Genomic DNA, 10,480 nt, shown 5'->3' with positions numbered 1-10,480 from the left:
AATGCCACAGATGTCTCAAGTTGATGGAGCGTGCAATTGACATGCTGACTGCAGGAATGTCCACCAAAGCAGATAATTGAATGTTAATTTCTCTACCATAAGCCACATCCAACGTCATTTTATAGAATTTGGCAGTACGTCCAACCGGCCTCACAACCGCAGACCACGTGTAACCACGCCAGCCCAGGACATCCACATCTGCCTTCTTCACCTGCGGGATCGTCTGAGGAGGAGGGGTGGTGCTGAGGAGTATTTCTGTTTGTAATAAAGCCCTTTTGTGGGGCGAAACATATTCTGATTTGCTTGGCCTGCCTCGCAAGTGTGAGCCTATACCCACCCAGTGTCTAGTCATGTGAAATCCATAAATTAGGGCCTAATTCATTCATTTAAATGAACTGATTTCCTTCTATGAACTGTAACTCAGGACAATCTCTGAAATTGTGTCATGATTTATTTATATAATTGCATTCCAACCTGAAGATCAGGATTGGTTGATTGATGGAGTCAGGTGTCGTAACGGGCTGGAGGAAAGTGTGACACTAATCAGGCCCCAGAAGACTGGAGTTACCCATCCCTGAGATAAAGACTCAGTCCCCCCTTACATCTTCTGTTTGGGAGTTACCCATCCCTGAGATAAAGACTCAGTCCCCCCTTACATCTTCTGTTTGGGAGTTACCCATCCCTGAGATAAAGACTCAGTCCCCCCCTTACATCTTCTGTTTGGGAGTTACCCATCCCTGAGATAAAGACTCAGTCCCCCCCTTACATCTTCTGTTTGGGAGTTACCCATCCCTGAGATAAAGACTCAGTCCCCCCTTACATCTTCTGTTTGGGAGTTACCCATCCCTGAGATAAAGACTCAGTCCCCCCTTACATCTTCTGTTTGGGAGTTACCCATCCCTGAGCTAAAGACTCAGTCCCCCCCTTACATCTTCTGTTTGGGAGTTACCCATCCCTGAGATAAAGACTCAGTCCCCCCTTACATCTTCTGTTAGGGAGTTACCCATCCCTGAGCTAAAGACTCAGTACCCCCCTTACATCTTCTGTTTGGGAGTTACCCATCCCTGAGCTAAAGACTCAGTCCCCCCCTTACACCTTCTGTTTGGGAGTTACACATCCCTGAGCTAAAGACTCAGTCCCCCCTTACATCTTCTGTTTGGGAGTTACCCATCCCTGAGCTAAAGACTCAGTCCCCCCCTTACATCTTCTGTTTGGGAGTTACCCATCCCTGAGATAAAGACTCAGTCCCCCCTTACATCTTCTGTTTGGGAGTTACCCATCCCTGAGATAAAGACTCAGTCCCCCCCTTACATCTTCTGTTTGGGAGTTACCCATCCCTGAGATAAAGACTCAGTCCCCCCCTTACATCTTCTGTTTGGGAGTTACCCATCCCTGAGATAAAGACTCAGTCCCCCCCTTACATCTTCTGTTTGGGAGTTACCCATCCCTGAGATAAAGACTCAGTCCCCCCTTACATCTTCTGTTTGGGAGTTACCCATCCCTGAGATAAAGACTCAGTCCCCCCTTACATCTTCTGTTAGGGAGTTACCCATCCCTGAGCTAAAGACTCAGTCCCCCCTTACATCTTCTGTTAGGGAGTTACCCATCCCTGAGTTAAAGACTCAGTCCCCCCTTACATCTTCTGTTTGGGAGTTACCCATCCCTGAGCTAAAGACTCAGTCCCCCCCTTACATCTTCTGTTTGGGAGTTACCCATCCCTGAGATAAAGACTCAGTCCCCCCCTTACATCTTCTGTTTGGGAGTTACCCATCCCTGAGATAAAGACTCAGTCCCCCCCTTACATCTTCTGTTAGGGAGTTACCCATCCCTGAGCTAAAGACTCAGTCCCCCCTTACATCTTCTGTTTGGGAGTTACACATCCCTGAGCTAAAGACTCAGTCCCCCCCTTACATCTTCTGTTTGGGAGTTACCCATCCCTGAGCTAAAGACTCAGTCCCCCCCTTACATCTTCTGTTTGGGAGTTACCCATCCCTGAGCTAAAGACTCAGTCCCCCCCTTACATCTTCTGTTTGGGAGTTACCCATCCCTGAGATAAAGACTCAGTCCCCCCCTTACATCTTCTGTTTGGGAGTTACCCATCCCTGAGATAAAGACTCAGTCCCCCCCTTACATCTTCTGTTAGGGAGTTACCCATCCCTGAGCTAAAGACTCAGTCCCCCCTTACATCTTCTGTTTGGGAGTTACACATCCCTGAGCTAAAGACTCAGTCCCCCCCTTACATCTTCTGTTTGGGAGTTACCCATCCCTGAGCTAAAGACTCAGTCCCCCCCTTACATCTTCTGTTTGGGAGTTACCCATCCCTGAGCTAAAGACTCAGTCCCCCCCTTACATCTTCTGTTTGGGAGTTACCCATCCCTGAGCTAAAGACTCAGTCCCCCCTTACATCTTCTGTTTGGGAGTTACCCATCCCTGAGCTAAAGACTCAGTCCCCCCTTACATCTTCTGTTTGGGAGTTACCCATCCCTGAGCTAAAGACTCAGTCCCCCCCCTTACATCTTCTGTTTGGGAGTTACCCATCCCTGAGATAAAGACTCAGTCCCCCCCTTACATCTTCTGTTTGGGAGTTACCCATCCCTGAGATAAAGACTCAGTCCCCCCTTACATCTTCTGTTTGGGAGTTACACATCCCTGAGATAAAGACTCAGTCCCCCCTTACATCTTCTGTTTGGGAGTTACCCATCCCTGAGATAAAGACTCAGTCCCCCCCTTACATCTTCTGTTTGGGAGTTACCCATCCCTGAGATAAAGACTCAGTCCCCCCCTTACATCTTCTGTTTGGGAGTTACCCATCCCTGAGATAAAGACTCAGTCCCCCCCTTACATCTTCTGTTTGGGAGTTACCCATCCCTGAGATAAAGACTCAGTCCCCCCTTACATCTTCTGTTTGGGAGTTACCCATCCCTGAGATAAAGACTCAGTCCCCCCTTACATCTTCTGTTAGGGAGTTACCCATCCCTGAGCTAAAGACTCAGTCCCCCCTTACATCTTCTGTTAGGGAGTTACCCATCCCTGAGCTAAAGACTCAGTCCCCCCTTACATCTTCTGTTTGGGAGTTACCCATCCCTGAGCTAAAGACTCAGTCCCCCCCTTACATCTTCTGTTTGGGAGTTACCCATCCCTGAGATAAAGACTCAGTCCCCCCCTTACATCTTCTGTTTGGGAGTTACCCATCCCTGAGATAAAGACTCAGTCCCCCCCTTACATCTTCTGTTAGGGAGTTACCCATCCCTGAGCTAAAGACTCAGTCCCCCCTTACATCTTCTGTTTGGGAGTTACACATCCCTGAGCTAAAGACTCAGTCCCCCCCTTACATCTTCTGTTTGGGAGTTACCCATCCCTGAGCTAAAGACTCAGTCCCCCCCTTACATCTTCTGTTTGGGAGTTACCCATCCCTGAGCTAAAGACTCAGTCCCCCCCTTACATCTTCTGTTTGGGAGTTACCCATCCCTGAGATAAAGACTCAGTCCCCCCCTTACATCTTCTGTTTGGGAGTTACCCATCCCTGAGATAAAGACTCAGTCCCCCCCTTACATCTTCTGTTAGGGAGTTACCCATCCCTGAGCTAAAGACTCAGTCCCCCCTTACATCTTCTGTTTGGGAGTTACACATCCCTGAGCTAAAGACTCAGTCCCCCCCTTACATCTTCTGTTTGGGAGTTACCCATCCCTGAGCTAAAGACTCAGTCCCCCCCTTACATCTTCTGTTTGGGAGTTACCCATCCCTGAGCTAAAGACTCAGTCCCCCCCTTACATCTTCTGTTTGGGAGTTACCCATCCCTGAGCTAAAGACTCAGTCCCCCCTTACATCTTCTGTTTGGGAGTTACCCATCCCTGAGCTAAAGACTCAGTCCCCCCTTACATCTTCTGTTTGGGAGTTACCCATCCCTGAGCTAAAGACTCAGTCCCCCCCTTACATCTTCTGTTTGGGAGTTACCCATCCCTGAGATAAAGACTCAGTCCCCCCCTTACATCTTCTGTTTGGGAGTTACCCATCCCTGAGATAAAGACTCAGTCCCCCCTTACATCTTCTGTTTGGGAGTTACACATCCCTGAGATAAAGACTCAGTCCCCCCTTACATCTTCTGTTTGGGAGTTACACATCCCTGAGCTAAAGACTCAGTCCCCCCTTACATCTTCTGTTTGGGAGTTACCCATCCCTGAGATAAAGACTCAGTCCCCCCCTTACATCTTCTGTTTGGGAGTTACCCATCCCTGAGATAAAGACTCAGTCCCCCCCTTACATCTTCTGTTTGGGAGTTACCCATCCCTGAGCTAAAGACTCAGTCCCCCCTTACATCTTCTGTTTGGGAGTTACCCATCCCTGAGATAAAGACTCAGTCCCCCCCTTACATCTTCTGTTTGGGAGTTACCCATCCCTGAGATAAAGACTCAGTCCCCCCTTACATCTTCTGTTTGGGAGTTACCCATCCCTGAGCTAAAGACTCAGTCCCCCCCTTACATCTTCTGTTTGGGAGTTACCCATCCCTGAGCTAAAGACTCAGTCCCCCCTTACATCTTCTGTTTGGGAGTTACCCATCCCTGAGATAAAGACTCAGTCCCCCCCTTACATCTTCTGTTTGGGAGTTACACATCCCTGAGATAAAGACTCAGTCCCCCCCTTACATCTTCTGTTTGGGAGTTACACATCCCTGAGATAAAGACTCAGTCCCCCCCTTACATCTTCTGTTTGGGAGTTACCCATCCCTGAGATAAAGACTCAGTCCCCCCTTACATCTTCTGTTTGGGAGTTACCCATCCCTGAGCTAAAGACTCAGTCCCCCCCTTACATCTTCTGTTTGGGAGTTACCCATCCCTGAGCTAAAGACTCAGTCCCCCCTTACATCTTCTGTTTGGGAGTTACCCATCCCTGAGATAAAGACTCAGTCCCCCCTTACATCTTCTGTTTGGGAGTTACCCATCCCTGAGCTAAAGACTCAGTCCCCCCCTTACATCTTCTGTTTGGGAGTTACCCATCCCTGAGCTAAAGACTCAGTCCCCCCTTACATCTTCTGTTTGGGAGTTACCCATCCCTGAGATAAAGACTCAGTCCCCCCTTACATCTTCTGTTTGGGAGTTACCCATCCCTGAGCTAAAGACTCAGTCCCCCCCTTACATCTTCTGTTTGGGAGTTACACATCCCTGAGCTAAAGACTCAGTCCCCCCCTTACATCTTCTGTTTGGGAGTTACCCATCCCTGAGATAAAGACTCAGTCCCCCCCTTACATCTTCTGTTTGGGAGTTACCCATCCCTGAGCTAAAGACTCAGTCACCCCCTTACATCTTCTGTTTGGGAGTTACCCATCCCTGAGCTAAAGACTCAGTCCCCCCTTACATCTTCTGTTTGGGAGTTACCCATCCCTGAGCTAAAGACTCAGTCCCCCCTTACATCTTCTGTTTGGGAGTTACCCATCCCTGAGCTAAAGACTCAGTCCCCCCCTTACATCTTCTGTTTGGGAGTTAACCATCCCTGAGCTAAAGACTCAGTCCCCCCTTACATCTTCTGTTTGGGAGTTACCCATCCCTGAGATAAAGACTCAGTCCCCCCCTTACATCTTCTGTTTGGGAGTTACCCATCCCTGAGCTAAAGACTCAGTCCCCCCTTACATCTTCTGTTTGGGAGTTACCCATCCCTGAGCTAAAGACTCAGTCCCCCCTTACATCTTCTGTTTGGGAGTTAACCATCCCTGAGCTAAAGACTCAGTCCCCCCCTTACACCTTCTGTTTGGGAGTTACCCATCCCTGAGATAAAGACTCAGTCCCCCCTTACATCTTCTGTTTGGGAGTTACCCATCCCTGAGATAAAGACTCAGTCCCCCCTTACATCTTCTGTTTGGGAGTTACCCATCCCTGAGCTAAATAAAGACTCAGTCCCCCCCTTACATCTTCTGTTTGGGAGTTACACATCCCTGAGATAAAGACTCAGTCCCCCCCTTACATCTTCTGTTTGGGAGTTACCCATCCCTGAGCTAAATAAAGACTCAGTCCCCCCTTACATCTTCTGTTAGGGAGTTACCCATCCCTGAGATAAATAAAGACTCAGTCCCCACTTATATCTTCTGTTTGGGAGTTACCCATCCCTGAGCTAAAGACTCAGTCCCCCCCTTACATCTTCTGTTTGGGAGTTACCCATCCCTGAGCTAAAGACTCAGTCCCCCCTTACATCTTCTGTTTGGGAGTTACCCATCCCTGAGATAAAGACTCAGTCCCCCCTTACATCTTCTGTTTGGGAGTTACACATCCCTGAGCTAAAGACTCAGTCCCCCCCTTACATCTTCTGTTTGGGAGTTACCCATCCCTGAGCTAAAGACTCAGTCCCCCCCTTACATCTTCTGTTTGGGAGTTACCCATCCCTGAGCTAAAGACTCAGTCCCCCCTTACATCTTCTGTTTGGGAGTTACCCATCCCTGAGCTAAAGACTCAGTCCCCCCCTTACATCTTCTGTTTGGGAGTTACCCATCCCTGAGCTAAAGACTCAGTCCCCCCTTACATCTTCTGTTTGGGAGTTACCCATCCCTGAGCTAAAGACTCAGTCCCCCCTTACATCTTCTGTTTGGGAGTTACCCATCCCTGAGATAAAGACTCAGTCCCCCCTTACATCTTCTGTTTGGGAGTTACACATCCCTGAGCTAAAGACTCAGTCCCCCCTTACATCTTCTGTTTGGGAGTTACCCATCCCTGAGCTAAAGACTCAGTCCCCCCCTTACATCTTCTGTTTGGGAGTTACCCATCCCTGAGCTAAAGACTCAGTCCCCCCTTACATCTTCTGTTTGGGAGTTACCCATCCCTGAGATAAAGACTCAGTCCCCCCTTACATCTTCTGTTTGGGAGTTACCCATCCCTGAGCTAAAGACTCAGTCCCCCCCTTACATCTTCTGTTTGGGAGTTACCCATCCCTGAGATAAAGACTCAGTCCCCCCTTACATCTTCTGTTTGGGAGTTACACATCCCTGAGCTAAAGACTCAGTCCCCCCTTACATCTTCTGTTTGGGAGTTACCCATCCCTGAGCTAAAGACTCAGTCCCCCCCTTACATCTTCTGTTTGGGAGTTACCCATCCCTGAGCTAAAGACTCAGTCCCCCCTTACATCTTCTGTTTGGGAGTTACCCATCCCTGAGATAAAGACTCAGTCCCCCCTTACATCTTCTGTTTGGGAGTTACCCATCCCTGAGCTAAAGACTCAGTCCCCCCCTTACATCTTCTGTTTGGGAGTTACCCATCCCTGAGCTAAAGACTCAGTCCCCCCTTACATCTTCTGTTTGGGAGTTACCCATCCCTGAGATAAAGACTCAGTCCCCCCTTACATCTTCTGTTTGGGAGTTACCCATCCCTGAGCTAAAGACTCAGTCCCCCCCTTACATCTTCTGTTTGGGAGTTACACATCCCTGAGCTAAAGACTCAGTCCCCCCCTTACATCTTCTGTTTGGGAGTTACCCATCCCTGAGCTAAAGACTCAGTCCCCCCCTTACATCTTCTGTTTGGGAGTTACCCATCCCTGAGCTAAAGACTCAGTCACCCCCTTACATCTTCTGTTTGGGAGTTACCCATCCCTGAGCTAAAGACTCAGTCCCCCCTTACATCTTCTGTTTGGGAGTTACCCATCCCTGAGCTAAAGACTCAGTCCCCCCTTACATCTTCTGTTTGGGAGTTACCCATCCCTGAGCTAAAGACTCAGTCCCCCCCTTACATCTTCTGTTTGGGAGTTAACCATCCCTGAGCTAAAGACTCAGTCCCCCCTTACATCTTCTGTTTGGGAGTTACCCATCCCTGAGATAAAGACTCAGTCCCCCCTTACATCTTCTGTTTGGGAGTTACCCATCCCTGAGCTAAAGACTCAGTCCCCCCTTACATCTTCTGTTTGGGAGTTACCCATCCCTGAGCTAAAGACTCAGTCCCCCCCTTACATCTTCTGTTTGGGAGTTAACCATCCCTGAGCTAAAGACTCAGTCCCCCCCTTACACCTTCTGTTTGGGAGTTACCCATCCCTGAGATAAAGACTCAGTCCCCCCTTACATCTTCTGTTTGGGAGTTACCCATCCCTGAGATAAAGACTCAGTCCCCCCTTACATCTTCTGTTTGGGAGTTACCCATCCCTGAGCTAAATAAAGACTCAGTCCCCCCCTTACATCTTCTGTTTGGGAGTTACACATCCCTGAGATAAAGACTCAGTCCCCCCCTTACATCTTCTGTTTGGGAGTTACCCATCCCTGAGCTAAATAAAGACTCAGTCCCCCCTTACATCTTCTGTTAGGGAGTTACCCATCCCTGAGATAAATAAAGACTCAGTCCCCCCTTATATCTTCTGTTTGGGAGTTACCCATCCCTGAGCTAAAGACTCAGTCCCCCCCTTACATCTTCTGTTTGGGAGTTACCCATCCCTGAGCTAAAGACTCAGTCCCCCCTTACATCTTCTGTTTGGGAGTTACCCATCCCTGAGCTAAATAAAGACTCAGTCCCCCCTTACATCTTCTGTTTGGGAGTTACCCATCCCTGAGATAAAGACTCAGTCCCCCCTTACATCTTCTGTTTGGGAGTTACACATCCCTGAGCTAAAGACTCAGTCCCCCCTTACATCTTCTGTTTGGGAGTTACCCATCCCTGAGCTAAAGACTCAGTCCCCCCCTTACATCTTCTGTTTGGGAGTTACCCATCCCTGAGATAAAGACTCAGTCCCCCCTTACATCTTCTGTTTGGGAGTTACCCATCCCTGAGCTAAATAAAGACTCAGTCCCCCCCTTACATCTTCTGTTTGGGAGTTACCCATCCCTGAGCTAAATAAAGACTCAGTCCCCCCTTACATCTTCTGTTTGGGAGTTACCCATCCCTGAGCTAAATAAAGACTCAGTCCCCCCCTTACATCTTCTGTTTGGGAGTTACCCATCCCTGAGCTAAAGACTCAGTCCCCCCTTACATCTTCTGTTTGGGAGTTACCCATCCCTGAGCTAAAGACTCAGTCCCCCCCTTACATCTTCTGTTTGGGAGTTACCCATCCCTGAGCTAAAGACTCAGTCCCCCCTTACATCTTCTGTTTGGGAGTTACCCATCCCTGAGCTAAAGACTCAGTCCCCCCTTACATCTTCTGTTTGGGAGTTACCCATCCCTGAGCTAAAGACTCAGTCCCCCCCTTACATCTTCTGTTTGGTCAAATGGTCTAAAATGTTCATGGTTTTGTTTTCATCGCTTTGTTTTCTTCCTTTTCCCAAAAGATAAAACAGAAATGCCCTCCAAAGAGGCAAATTAAACATTGCTGGAGAACTAGTCAGCTTTCTAATTTATATATATTGTATGGATTCTTCCTAATATATAGTTGTGTGCATTCTCAGATTTCTAATGTATGTGGACTGTCTCATGGCAATATTAAGTATTTAATGAGCTCCGTCCATTTTATAGGGAGAAGGTGATGTATGTTGATACTTTCAAATCATATGTTATTTGTCACATACACATGGTTAGCAGATGTTAATGCGAGTGTAGTGAAATGCTTGTGCTTCTAGTTCCGACCGTGCAGAAATATCTATCAAGTAATCTAACTTTACAATTTCACACCCACCTTATACACACACAAGTGTAAAGGAATGAATAAGAATATGTACATAAAGAATATATGAATGAGCGATGGCCGAACGGCATAGGCAAGATGCAGTAGATGGTATAGAGTACAGTATATACATATGAGATGAGTAATGTAGGGTATGTAAACATATAAAGTGGCATTGTTTAAAGTGACTAGTGATACATTTATCACATCAGTTTTTCATTATTAAAGTGGCTGGAGTTGAGTCAGTATGTTGGCAGCAGCCTGTACTGTAGGCCCTAGAACCCTCAGACTCCACTCTGGACCGGAAGTCAGTTCCACTGCATTCTTCCCGTGGTTCCCCTCTAATCAGGGACTGAGTTAGCCCTGGGACCCCATGTGGGTGGTTCCCCTCTAATCAGGGACTGAGTTAGCCCTGGGACCCCATGTGGGTGGTTCCCCTCTAATCAGGGACTGAGTTAGCCCTGGGACCCCATGTGGGTGGTTCCCCTCTAATCAGGGACTGAGTTAGCCCTGGGACCCCATGTGGGTGGTTCCCCTCTAATCAGGGACTGAGTTAGCCCTGGGACACCATGTGGGTGGTTCCCCTCTAATCAGGGACTGAGTTAGCCCTGGGACCCCATGTGGGTGGTTCCCCTCTAATCAGGGATTGAGTTAGCCCTGGGACCCCATGTGGGTGGTTCCCCTCTAATCAGGGACTGAGTTAGCCCTGGGACCCCATGTGGGTGGTTCCCCTCTAATCGGGGACTGAGTTAGCCCTGGGACACCATGTGGGTGGTTCCCCTCTAATCGGGGACTGAGTTAGCCCTGGGACCCCATGTGGGTGGTTCCCCTCTAATCAGGGACTGAGTTAGCCCTGGGACACCATGTGGGTGGTTCCCCTCTAATCAGGGACTGAGTTAGCCCTGGGACCCCATGTGGGTGGTTC

Source organism: Salmo trutta, chromosome 14 (genome assembly GCF_901001165.1).
Source record: "Salmo trutta chromosome 14, fSalTru1.1, whole genome shotgun sequence".
NCBI lineage: Eukaryota > Metazoa > Chordata > Actinopteri > Salmoniformes > Salmonidae > Salmo > Salmo trutta.
This window is presented reverse-complemented; position numbering follows the sequence as displayed.